The following is a 12,415-nucleotide window of genomic DNA, read 5'->3' as shown; positions in this document are numbered from 1 at the left end:
GTTCTCAGTGGGAGCTCAGCCCATGGAAGACGTGGATTCCCCAAGTGGCATGTCCCGGCTCCCTGCTGGGGATCTCCCCATGTTCTTTCTGGGTGCAGGGCGCAGGCTGGGAGCTGGGAAGCTGCTGCAGGCAGCTCATTCCCAAAGGACATCCTCTCCTGCTCCTTCCAAGTTGTCCCGGCTGGGATGCCAGCACTGGGAGGAGAGCCGTGTGAGTGACGGCTGGAGGGCCAAGCATGTCACACGCTGCTGAGTCACCACTCTGCTCCCAGACGTCCCCTGGCGCTGCCGTCACACATAAATGGGTGCAATTCCTTTCCTGGTGTGGACACAGTTGTATCGGGATAAAGATGCCATAAACCAGGACAGCGCATTGCCCTTCCCGCCAGGCGCCATCTGTATGTTGGTGTAAGTGCAGCTCCACGGGGGTTCGAGCTCTGGTTGCTGTTCCAGGACAGGTTCGCGCATAGACAAGCTAGGTGGCTGTTTTGCGTGTCTGGTTTTAGCCCTGGCTGGTTGTGCAGTTCCGGGGACAGGCTGTGCCCTTGGCATCTGCCCCAGACATCACTGGCTTGGTGGGAGCCTGTCTCTTGGCTGCAGTGGACCGGGAAGGAGGGTGGCATCAACTGCCGTGACCTGGGGAGCTGCCAATCATCGCTGCAAAGGGGGGGATTTTTTCATTTAGAGTGAGCGCTAGTAAAAAGCCCATTTTACAAGCAGCCCCCTTCCTTCCCTGGGGCTTCACACCAATCGGCGGGATTTCTGCCACTTTGTTTTGCTGTTCTTAAACTTTTAGCTCAGCTGATACAAATAGATTCACGCGTCATTTCACACCCCGGCAGGTTCATTCGCTCGCTCTAGGTCTCTCGCACAACCGGTAGCGTGGGGTGGATGGGCTCCGGCCAGGGCTCCAGGAGAGCTGGGTGCAATTCCCAGCAGTCTTCGGACGTGTCACGTTAGCTCCCCTGGTTCTCAGCTCCTCATCTGTAAAATGGGGCTAACCGAACTTCCCAGCCTCACAGCGGTGTAATCCGTGAATGGCTGCGAACCAGCCGGCCAGACACCAGGCTGGAGAGAGAGACGTGCTGCAGAGTGTGGGGACAGGACAGCATGTTTTAATCTAAGCAAAGGGCCAGGTTCTCATCGGTTGTAAATCCACGAGCTGTGCCAGTCTGTACCAGCTGGGGCACTCTCATTTCAGGGTATTGCCAACCCCACAAGAAGGTACCTCTCGATGGCAGGAGTTAGCTACTTTAATAGACCCTGACATCCTGGGCCCAGGCCCGCTGAAGTTTGTGCCTCTTGCTTTAAAAGTGAATCTGCTCCAGTGGGGTCCAGCTGCTGCAGCGTGTTTTGTTTAGAATTTGGGCCGGGAGCAGCCAGGACTTCCGGTTTGCGATTTCAAACAGCTTTCCCTGGCCCGGCCCTTGGCAGGCGAGCACGTTTCCCACACAGCAGAGAGACAATCGCTGCACGATGACGTTACAGCACATATGTCCCAAATGGCCCGGGCAGGCTCAGCGCCGGACACGGGGCAGGAAAGGGGAACGCATCTCCCCGCAGTGGCGGGCTCTGCCCCTGTGCTCTCCAGGGGAGGGAGGCGTTTGTGGATGTCAGCACTTGGAAAGGGCCCGTTTGGAAGAAACTTTATTTTGGCAGCGAGATTTTAATTCTTCTCGTCTCACTGAAACGGAAGCTGGCGTCGAGAGGAAACGACAGCCCACAGCCTCTGTGCTGACCCAAATAGACTCCCTGCAGAGCTCTGCTTCTCCCCACCCCCGCCCAGACGGGAACGCCAGGCTTCAATGGCGAGACAAATGGTTTCGCCCTGAGCCGGCTCAGACGGTAGCACTGCTGGTGCCGGGCTGCTGTTACAGGAACGTTGCATCAGTCTGCAGGAAACAAGCGTCTAGTTACAGAGGAGCCTTGTCCAGGGAAAAGACTGTTTTGGAGCCACGTTTCACCGAAGACAAGGGATCTCGCTGGAGCCCGGGTTGCGGAGGAGAGAGGCACTTCGGGCACCTTTCTCATCCCAGTGCAGGCGGCGAAGGAAAGGGGCTTGGAGCCAGGACTCCCATGGTCTAGTGGGAAAATGGGAGTTTGAACTCCTGGGTCCTAGTCCCGGATTTGACAAAGCCCCATCCCCTCTGTGTGCCAGGTGGTTCGAGCGGGAGGGTCTGGGAGGCAGGCCTGCTCAGCATCCACCAAGACAGGTAAAACAGGCCCTGCTGCCTGGCCTCTCCGGGCCTTTTGCCACCAGCACAGCAGGTAGCCCTGGCCAGGGCTCTCCCCCGAGTGGAGCTCCTGTCATGTCACCAGCTGGGAGGCAGCTGATTAGTCACGGGGGCCAGTTCCCCTAAAAGGGCCAGCCCCGCCTGGGGCACTCTGGCAGAGAGGGCAAAGCCTCAGTGAGCCGGGGCTGCGACGCAGAGGGAAAACGCATCAGCTGTCCCGAGGGGTAAATTCTCCGCCCAGGCAACCGAGTCTGTCCAACAGCTGCAGACCCTGCCGTGCCGCGAGGGTGCGCTGGGATCGCCGCCGTGCGTGGCCACCCGCTGGAGCCCAGAGCTCGCTGCTGGCAATGAAATGAACTGGGTTCGGCGTGGATCACAGAGCTGCTCGGATCAGCTGCAGCTGGCCAATCGTAGCTCTCCCCTCTGCATGCTCGGTGCTCAGGGCTGGAGGGCAAATCCGGAGTGACTCCCCTTACTTCAGTGGAGTTAGGGCCAGTCTCTGATCTCAGGGAGACTGGTGTAAATCCAGAGTGACACTGTTCACATAGTGGAGATGCCCAGGGTTTACACTGGTATAATCTGAAATCAGAATTTGGCCCTACGTGTGCACAGAGGGGACGGAAGGGTGGCATGGGCGAGGTGGGTAAAGGGAGCATCAGCAGGACCAGCTGTTTGCCTGCTCTAGCCATACCTCCTCACACCCCCAACCTCTCTGGAGGCACAAAGGGCTGGGTGTCGCCAGCTGGGAGCCTCCCAGATGCAGATCGTTAGGCCAGAAGGGATTGCTGTGATCACCCAGGCTGGGCTCCTTTGTAAACAGGCCCGTAGTGCCCTGAACTAATTCCCAGAGCAGGTCTCAGCGCTCAGAGAAACGCCCAACACCCAGCCTGGATTTAAAACGCGCCAGAGAGAGAGAGACTCCACCGAGACCTTTGGTAAACTGCTCCAGCGGTGGATTTCCCTCACTGTTAACAGTTAGCGCCCTATTGCCATCCGTCTCCACCTTCCAGCATCGGCTCTTCTTGTGCCTTCGCCTGCGAGGCTGACCAGCCTTTGACCATCCGATTTCTGTTCCCCTGATAGGTGTTTTCAGGCTGTGAGCAAGTCACCCCCGAGCTGCCTGTTTGGTCGGCTAGAAAGCTTGAGCTCCTGGAGTCTCTCGGCTTGTTTTTAATCCTTGACTCGTGCTCATGGCTCTTCTCTGTCCCCAGTGTAGCAACGCCTTGCTTGAATTGTGGACACGGGAACTGGACACGAGATTCCCCTAGTGGTTGCACCAGGGCCAGATATAGAGGTAACGTAACCTCCCTGACAGCCGCTCCAGCTTCCCCGCTTTATACAGCCAGGGTCACGTCGGCTCTTTTGGCCACAGTGTTGCCTGGGGAGCTCGTGTTCAGCTGATTCTCCCCTGTGACTTTCACATCTGTTTCAGAGTCCCAGGATCGAGTCCCCCTCTCGGAAGCGTGGCCCGTGTTCTGTGTTCTGAGCTGTAGGACTTTACCTTTGGCCACACTGACACACACGTTAGTCGCTCGTGCCCAGAGTATCAAGTCCAGCAGATTGCTCTGTGTCGCTGACTGTCCTCTTCACTTTTTATCGCGCCTCCAAATCATTGTGCCATCTGCAAATTCAATTTCGTGTTTTCTTCCAGCTCACTGATGAAAATGTAAAATAGCAGAGGGCCAAAAGCTGATCCCAATGGGACCCCTTCGCCCCCTCGATGCTCCCCCTTGGACAGTTACGTTTTGAGATAGATCAGTTGGCCAGCTGGTAACACGCTGAATGTGTGCCAGGTTGATTTTGTACTTCTCAGCTTTTTAATAAAAATGTGACGTGGTGTCAAGTCAAACGTCTTCCAGAAATCAAAGTTCATTAAAGCACCACTATTGCCTTTATCAACCACATTTGTAACCTCAGGTACGTTTTCCATAAATCCATACAGACTGGCATTAATTATATTACCCTCCTTCGATTCTTTATTACATGAGTCCTGTATCAGCCATTCCATTCTTTCGCCTGGCACTGATGTCAGGCTGACAGGCCTGTAATTACCCAACTCATCCCATTTACCCTTCAAAATATTGGTACAGTATTAGCTTTCTTCCAATCTTCTGGTACGTCCCAGTGCTCCAGGAGTTGCTGAAAATGAACAGTAATGGTACAGAGAGCTCTTGGCCAGCTCTTTTAAAATTCTTGAATGCAAGTTTTCTGGACCTACTGATTGGAAAATGTTTAGCTTTACTAGCTGCTGTTTAACATAATCCCGAGTTACTGTTGGAATGGGAGGAGTGTTGTCATCATCATCACAGGGTATGACTACATCCACTGGTTTTTTCCCCAAACAGACAGGAGATATATTTATAGAACTCTTCTGCCTTCTCTGCATTATTATTGACAATTCTACCATTTCCATCCGGTAATGGACCAGTACCTTTGTTAGGATTCCTTTTCGTTCCTAATTTTAAAAACTCCGTTTTGTTCTTAACTCTGCTGGCCACAGAGTTCTCCTTGTGTCCTTTAGCATCCTTTATCAATTTTCTACAGTTATATTCACTGCTATCAGCTCCTCCCTTTTTCCATTTGTTATCTAGTGTGTCTTAATTTTTTTTAATAGCTTCTTTCACTTCCCCTCTAAGCCAGGTTGGTTTTTAACCAGTGTAGCTTTCTTTCTTGATTTGTGGTGTTGTGGTCTTCTGGCCATCTAACAAAAGGTCCTTAAACAGATCCCGGTTATCATTCGCACACACGGCCCTTCACCTGCCATAAACCGTCTGGTAAGCCACTGTGCTCTAAAGCTGCTGCTGGACTGATGGTTAGAACACAGGACTAGCAGTCAGGACTCCAGGGTTCTGAACCTTCATGTGTGCGCTTGGGCGAGTCCCACCCTCCTTTGTGCCTCAGTTTCCCCACTTGTATAATGGGGGATAATGGTCCTTTGTAAAGCACTTTGCGTTCATTTGATGAAAAGGAAAGGGCAGGCTAAGCGCAGAATTGTTACTGCTGTAACCCAGCTGTTAACGATGGTAACATTTCCTTCTGAAAGGCGCTCACACACGTACGCAAACACACGCAGCGGTCTAGAGCAGCGCTCAGCTCTTGTGCTCCATCACCAGCGGGCTTTGCAGCTAGAGCGACGGGAGCGATAACTGAAATGTCGCATGGTCACACCTGCCCCCCGCCCCTGTGAGGGACGCAGCTGCATGGCTTTACCCACCACTGAAGTGCAGCCACCTCTGGTGTGTTTCACAGCGCACAGCAACGGTGCACAACCGATTCGGGACAGACAGCGTTGAAGAGCCACGTCCAGGCTTCCTCTCCAAGTCCTTTGTCTGCTCTGCTCCCGCGTAGCCTGCGCTTGGCAGGAGCCCTGCATAGCAGAAGGGGCTGCAGGCACCGTGCGGCCTCCCAGCTCCGCCCCCTCAGTCTCACATAGACACCAGTGTGCGTCCTGTCATTAATGTCTGGAGCTGCCACCCGCTTCCCTGCGCTCGTGTGTAATTAACGAGGGAATGTAGCAATTGAGAAATAATTACAGCTCAGTTGGAATCCATTCCAGGCAGGCTGCAGCTCTGCTCTGCTCTGCTCTAAGCCCGTTGAGTTCAGGCTCCGGCTGCCTGGTTAACTCTGATCCTCCAGGGCTGCCCCGTTCACAGCGCGGGCTGGTGCTGTACAAGGCTGGCGTGAAAGCCACGCGCGAGGGAGCTTTCTTTGTACCTGGCACAAAATTCACCTCCTATTTTGAGGCCCACGGGTGCGGTCTGGTCCCTCCTGGCTCAGCCAGCTGGAGACGTAGGCGAGCACCAGCCCGTCTGCTGCTCTGGGTACACCTCTCTGCCTGCGCAAAGCCCAGAGACAAGCCTGCTCGTCTGTGCCACATGGGTATAAATTGCTGCTGGGGGCTCGTCTGCCCTCGGGAAACCTGCCCCCCCCACTCCCACTCCCGGCTAGCAGCACCCACAAAACTGCAGCAGCAAAATCTCGTAAGACAGGTGCCTTGTGATGGTTCCCAGAGCTCGCCTTGCTCACCCCAGCGCCCGGCAGCTGCACCCCCTGCGTCGGGGCCCACGGCCCCCACGAGGCGCAGGCCAATGGAGAATGAGACTCTTTGCGTTCTCAGTGGGTCCCTCAGTGCCAGGTGTGGGGGGCCCGGATGAGGGCGGGTGTGGGGGATGCCAGTGCCCCTCACGCTGGATTTGCACATAGGAGGGGTAAGAAGCAAAACGGTGGCGCTGATGGTTTGCCTGTATCTCTTTAAACCCAAAATGGAGCTTTGAAAGAGGAACGAGGCATTTGTAGGTTCTGATCCGAAATAGCCTGGCACCAGCTGGGAGAGCTAAATACAGAGCTGCCCGGCTGGCTTCTTCCCGAGCGGCTTCTTGGCTGTGCCAAAGGCATCCTGCAACTTCGCCGCTGGCAGTTACGGCCCACGGGCCTGCGTGTGCCCTTGCTGCTGCCGGCGCAGACCCAGGGTCCCTCCAGGAGGCTGGGGTGTTCGACCAGGGTCAGACTCCGGCCTTGCGTCTCTGGCGATGCTTTCCAAGGCGTCCCAGGCGGTCTTCCACTCCTTGCAAACAACCGAACCAAATTGGTTTTTGTTTGTGGCTTTTTTCAAAGAGATGGCGGGGGGGGAGGCGTGAAGGAAATGCAACATGCCCTGTGCCCGGGGACCACAAAGGCAGGAAATTCCAAGTAGAACAGCGCTCAGCGTTCGGGTGTAGGGCTTTGCGTCCTGAAAGCCCCCAGCCTGCTCTGCCTCTCCAGGCAGGCCCAGGAGGGGGGCAGCGCCCCACTTGCTGAAGCACTGACTGGGTCGAGGCTAATGCTTCGCCAGCGCTGGCGTCTGCGAGCGAGGTGACTGGAGCTACGTCTCGGTGTCTGCCCAGACAGGTCGTGCCCCTGCCCCTGCCGCTGCGAGACTCCACGGGTGGGATGCTGACTTCAGGGCTGGGATTTTCCTAGTGGCCAGGTGTTCAAGGTATTTAGGCGCCCAAAGAGACTTGGTGGCAGGAGTCCCACTGGAAGTCAAATGGTTTCTCTACCCATGCGTCCCTTGACGGCCCGGCCCGGCCCGGCGCAGGTGCCTGTCCGTGGACCTCGGCACAGCCGGCTGGGGAATGGGGATCTCTGCTCAGACAGGAAAGTTGTCACCAGCTGGTCTCACTCTGCTGGGCAGCTCAGAACCCTTCGGCCCATTTTGCATTGTAGGCACCTGAGGGTCTATTCCCAGGATGAGTCTGTTTCCCAGCTGGGAACAAACTGCCAGGCCCCCGCCTCTCTCCATCCAAGCTGTCTGGTCTCAGCGTGGCTTGTCAGGAATGACAAAGTGGCTGAGACTGGCCCTGGGTTGGACGCTCAGTGCCTGGCCCCTGGAGGTCGGAGGAGTCAGCCTGGATGGCGTTAAAGTGAAGCCAGGGAGAGGCGGCCATTACCAAAGGGGGAGCCTCTGTCTGTCTACTCTGGGTCTTTGAAGCTTGCTGAGGGCTATTTCCTGTGCTCCCATGAGAAGTAAACAGCCCCGAGCAGGACACAGCCGTTTTGGCTTCTTGATGTGACTTAGGAAGGAGCAAAGGGCGGGAGGGAAGGATTGAACTCCTCGTCGGGATGGCCGCCTCAGCCCCGCTCCGTGGTGTCAGTGGAGCCCAGGGGACGGAGCAGGGCAGAAAACACTCTCCTGCCTCCTTCGCTGTGTGTTTGCAGAACGTTCGGACGCTGTAATTTGCGGTCAGGCTTGTTATAAAAATAAAAGCGCTGACCTGGGACTAGGGAGGGCTGGAGCAGCGCGCCCGAGCGGTGCTTAGCCAGGCTGAGCTCGCAGCCCTGCCCAGAGACTGGTTCTTCTCACGGTTTCGCTGCACTGCTTTGGGTGTAACGCGTCCTCCTCGTGCGCGGGGTGGTGCAGCATTTCCACGATGGTCCAGGCCCGAGGAGCTGTGGGGGTTTGCACTAGTGTCGTGTGCAAACAAACCTGTGGGTAGGGCACAGGCGTGTGTGTCAGGACTCCAGGGTCCATCCCAAGCTCTGCTGCAGACTCTGAGGCCAAGGGCCAGTCGTCTGACTGCGCTGTGCCTCAGTCAAGAGAGGTGGACGGCGTCTCGTAGGGGCTGTGAAGCTTGGCCAGTGCAGTGAGATGCCCTGGGGGAAGGGGCTCCCGTAGAACATGGTCACGCCTAGCTTACGCCCCCGCGTCTGGGGCCATGTAAAACTAGAGTCGACAGGAAAGAGGCCCGTAAAACCATACAGGCTGCTTGTGTCGGCCCTGTTTACCCAATCCCAGCAGCGTCACTGGATGGCAGCACATCCGCACAGGACAGAAGGGATAGCTTCTCTGTGCAAAGTGTAACTAACCTGTGGAACTCCCTGCTGAAGGAAGTTATTGTGGCAAACATTCTTCAGTCTGTTTAGAGCTTATTAAATGAAGCATCGTCAGAAACATACGCAGCTGGTCAGACAGGTTGGCAGGCGAATGCTGGGTCACCTTGAAGTACCCAAGTCTATCATCAGCGTCTCCTGCTGTGTGGTTCGGAGCAGGCAGGACTAGCTATGCCATTGCAGGCTATAATTACTGTTCAGGGTGACTGTGCCCCCATGTGCTGGGGCCAGGCTTCGCAGAGTGTCGGTGGTGGTAGGAGACACAAAATAGAGAAGTGGAGACCCTGTCCGCTCACGGCCATTCAGGATCTCGAGGCGCTTTTTTTGGGAGTAGGGGGCTTAACTCCATGGCCCCGGCTCTGCAAATTACGTCCTGCCTCCGAAGTCCCCCTTCCTGTTTCAGTTGGGAACGCTACTCACTTCCTGTCCTAAACTACAGGCACCCACACGGGGAAGAGATTTCTGGTAGCTGACAGCTCCTTAGTCTGGCGGGAAAAGGCGTAATGAGAGCCAGTGGTTGGCAATGGACGCTGGCCACATTCGGCTGGAAATAAGCATGCTCTGGGTTAACAGTGACGGGGAGGGAGCATTGGAACGATTGACTGAGGGACACGCTGGCTCTCACAGCAAGACTGGCTCTTTCTGGCAGAGACACTGCAGCGTGGGGATCAGCAGAAGCTCTGGCTACCTGCGAGAACTGCTGGGCAGGGTCTGATGACACGATCCTAACGGGCCCTTCTGGCCTGAGCCTGTGAATACACGGCTGGGTAGCTTTGTTGTGCTCAGCTAACAGGAATAGGGTGTGTCACCCCAGAGGTGGCTGCATGTCAGTGGTGGGTGGGCAGCAGGGACTCTCCTAGGGCCAAGTTCTTGTCCCAGAAGCTCCTTTGAGTAAATCCAGAGCCACTTCGTGGTGAGAGCCCCGCTGAGGGAGTTGTGAAGTGTGAGCGGGCAGCACCTGGCTCCTCTGGCCTGAGTCTGGAAGGGGAAAGGGGCCGTGTCTCTTAGCCATCTGCACCGTCCAGCTAGCCTGACCCAGCTGCTCCCCTGTGGTCTTCTCTGGGCCTGCCCACTGCAGAGGGTGGGCTTTGTTCTGTAGTAGATCTGCCTGACTCAGCCCCACGGAGAGCAGAGCGACCCCCTTTCGCTACCCCTGCTAGAACGCCAATATGTATGGCTGATCCTTCGTGAACCCGTGCCAAGAGCTTGGCCGTGGTGACTCCCTGTGGCAGTGAGTTCCGCAGGCTCATGCTGTGCTGTGGGAAGAAGCATTTCCTCTTGTCCGTCCTGAATTTGCTGCTTTTCCATTGCGTTGCTGGGTGGTGTCTCTGTCTGCGGCCTGGCCGGTCAGCGGTCCTGAAAGCTTCTCCGATGCCGTGCAGTCGAGGGAAGTCAAAGTTCTGATTTCATATACGGGACCACCCGGGTCATTTGGGATCCTTGCACAAAGCCCTCAGTCCTTACAGCGTCTCGACTCAGCTCCTGGTGAGGCCTGACTCCCATTCATCACCCTGTTACTCCATGTCCAGACCCCATTAGTCCACGGTGACTCCCCTCCATCCTTGTCTACTGCTTGTGAAGGTTATTGTCATGTAAACCCCCAAGCCCTGGGCCTTGCGGCCGTTGCTTGGACATATTTAGCTCTCCTGCCCAGCACTTCCAAGTCACGGTTGTGTTTGCTAATCTCTGTCCTCCTCCCGCCCGTTAGTGTCTATCTCCCTGGCATCGGATGTGCCTGGAAACCAGTGGCGTCCTTCTGCCGGGCCTCTCCTCCCACACAGGGAGCTGTTAGCCTGTGGAACTCAGCTCCACAAGGCGCGGTTGGAGGCCAGGATCTTAGCAGGGTTTATAAAAAGGGATCAGACGTTTCTGCGGCTGGCGAGACTAGCCCAGGCTATTAAAAATCCGCTAGAGTTTTGGGAGGGATGAGAACTGTCGTGCTTCAGCACCTAAGCCAGCCTCTCGCTGCTGGGGTCAGGGGGGGCCTTCCTGGGGGCCGTCTGCCCCATCGGCCTCCTGCAGAGTTTCTTGCACTGTCCGCTGAAGCAGCCGGCGCTGCCGAGATGGGCTGGATGGATGGACTCCAGGCTGGCCAGGCCGGGTCCTCGCCCAGCCCCGGGAGGCAGGGATGATCAGCCAGCGAGGACTGGAGCAGCGACCTGCGTTTGCTCTGACCTCCCCGCTGTCCAAGCCACCCACTGCGCCTCCAGCCCAGGCGGCTCTGCCCGGCTGCCAGGCCCAGAGCTGAGGGGCAGGGGGGAGCCCGAGGAGCCTGGCAGTGGTGGCTGGGTGTCGTTATCCCCTGGGTGGCAAGATAAGAGGCGTTCTCCCTCCTGCAGCTGTGTCCCTGCTGGGGGCGGGGTGGGGGCTGGGAAGGCCGGATTGCGTCCTGCAAAAGCCATCCTTGGCCTCGGGGGTCTCGTCGGCTCCGCGTGGGGATCATTTTAGCGCCTGAACTTGGACTGCCTGGTGGAGGCTTTGGAGGAGCTGAGCTGAGGCCGGGCCCCGCCTGACGGCAGCCGTGGTGGGCTGGGCCCCCCCAGAGGAACCCCCCAGCCTGCGCACGGGGGCAGGGCTCTGGCTAGGAATATGCCGTTGTCTGGGAGCTGCTGCCATGCGGGGCTGCCTCTGGCGACACGGGAGGTGCTGGGCCTCGTGCGGGGCCGCTCGGGTGGGGCTCGGAGGTCGTGAGATCGGCTTAAAAACCAGGGCACGGTCAACCTGCCAGCAGCCGTCGGGTCCTCTCTCTTCGCCGTCTGGAGTTTGAGCTCTCAGGGGCCGGGGCTGCCAGCCATTCTCTGCACCCAGGAAGGACTGGACCCCAGGCCCGGCCTGCCCAGGGAAGTGACACCGGTTTAACTCTGAGGATGCTCCGGAAACCAGCCTCTCTCCAACCGATATCCGAGCAGAACAACTGGTTTCCATTTGGCGCTGAGATTCCGTCCCCATCCCCTGACTCCGGGAGCTGGCGCTTTCAGGAACACTCCCCGGCAGCCCAGGAGTCGTGGGGCAGTTGTGAGAATCGGCCGCACCGGGCACGCGTCCAGCTGAGCTTTGCCCCCCTCCGCTGCTCTGCCATGGACTCTGACCAGCGGCTAGCCCTGGTGTGGTCGTGCTGTCCCCATCCCACCCTGAACGCCCCTCAGCGTTTCACGGGGTGGTTGCTTGGGCCGGGCAGGTTTGGGCCCTCAGACAGCAGCACGCTTTGTGTTAAATTAGGGGACCTGGCCCCGCTGCTCAGCCGCTGTCTGGCAGATCCCTAAAGCCCAGCTGCCATGGGGAGGGAGGGGGGGTTTGGGCATGGCTGCCTCTCTCCTGAGACACCCTGAAAACAGCCAGTTCCGGCCACTGAGCCAGAGAGTTCGGGGAGCTGTGCTAGCCAGAACAATATCCCGTTTCATCTGGCCCGACGCCGCCTCGCCTCCCCCAGCTCCGGGCCGGGGCGCAGGGGACAGATCGGAGGCTGGTGGGGCATGTGCCTTTTGCGTCGGCCTGGCAGTTGCAGGGGGACGGGTGAGTCAGTGGAGCTCTGGGGCTGGGAACACCACCTTTCCTACCGCGGGCTAAAAATAAACCCAGCCCCTTCCCCACCCCCAGCCGGGACCCGGAGCCAGGCCAGGGAAAGTCAGCTGATGTTTTCAGAGTTTCCTTTTCACCTCTTAGTCCTGCAGCCTGTTTTTGCCACAATGCGGTTTCTGTCTCTGCTGACAGCGCTCACGCTGCCTGACCCAGCACGCTGAACGCGAGCCACGCTGGGCTCCATTATCTTTCGGGTTGGTTTGGTTTTTGCTTTCCCTCTGCCCCCCGCTGCC

At 57.5% G+C, this 12,415-nt stretch overlaps 1 protein-coding gene across 5 annotated transcripts in view; it reads left to right on the top strand.

The window, feature by feature from the left end:
* The window catches only part of FMNL3 (formin like 3), a 39,310-nt gene that overhangs the window by 2,439 nt on the left and 24,456 nt on the right, over window positions 1-12,415 (top strand). Inside the window, exon 1 of one of the 5 annotated variants that reach the window (XM_067529588.1) lies at window positions 12,065-12,116. The exons of 3 other annotated variants lie outside the window; for them this stretch is intronic. The gene's annotated coding sequence lies outside the window, so the exon portion shown is untranslated. Of the gene's footprint in view, window positions 1-12,064; window positions 12,117-12,359; window positions 12,377-12,415 lie in introns of those variants that run through there. One more of the 5 variants, XM_067529587.1, reaches the window with a different exon arrangement.

This window comes from Emydura macquarii, unplaced genomic scaffold (assembly GCF_026122565.2).
Source record: "Emydura macquarii macquarii isolate MOO-44397 ecotype Brisbane River unplaced genomic scaffold, CSIRO-AGI_Emac_v2 contig_2994, whole genome shotgun sequence".
Lineage (NCBI taxonomy): Eukaryota > Metazoa > Chordata > Testudines > Chelidae > Emydura > Emydura macquarii.
This window is presented reverse-complemented; position numbering and strand designations above follow the sequence as displayed.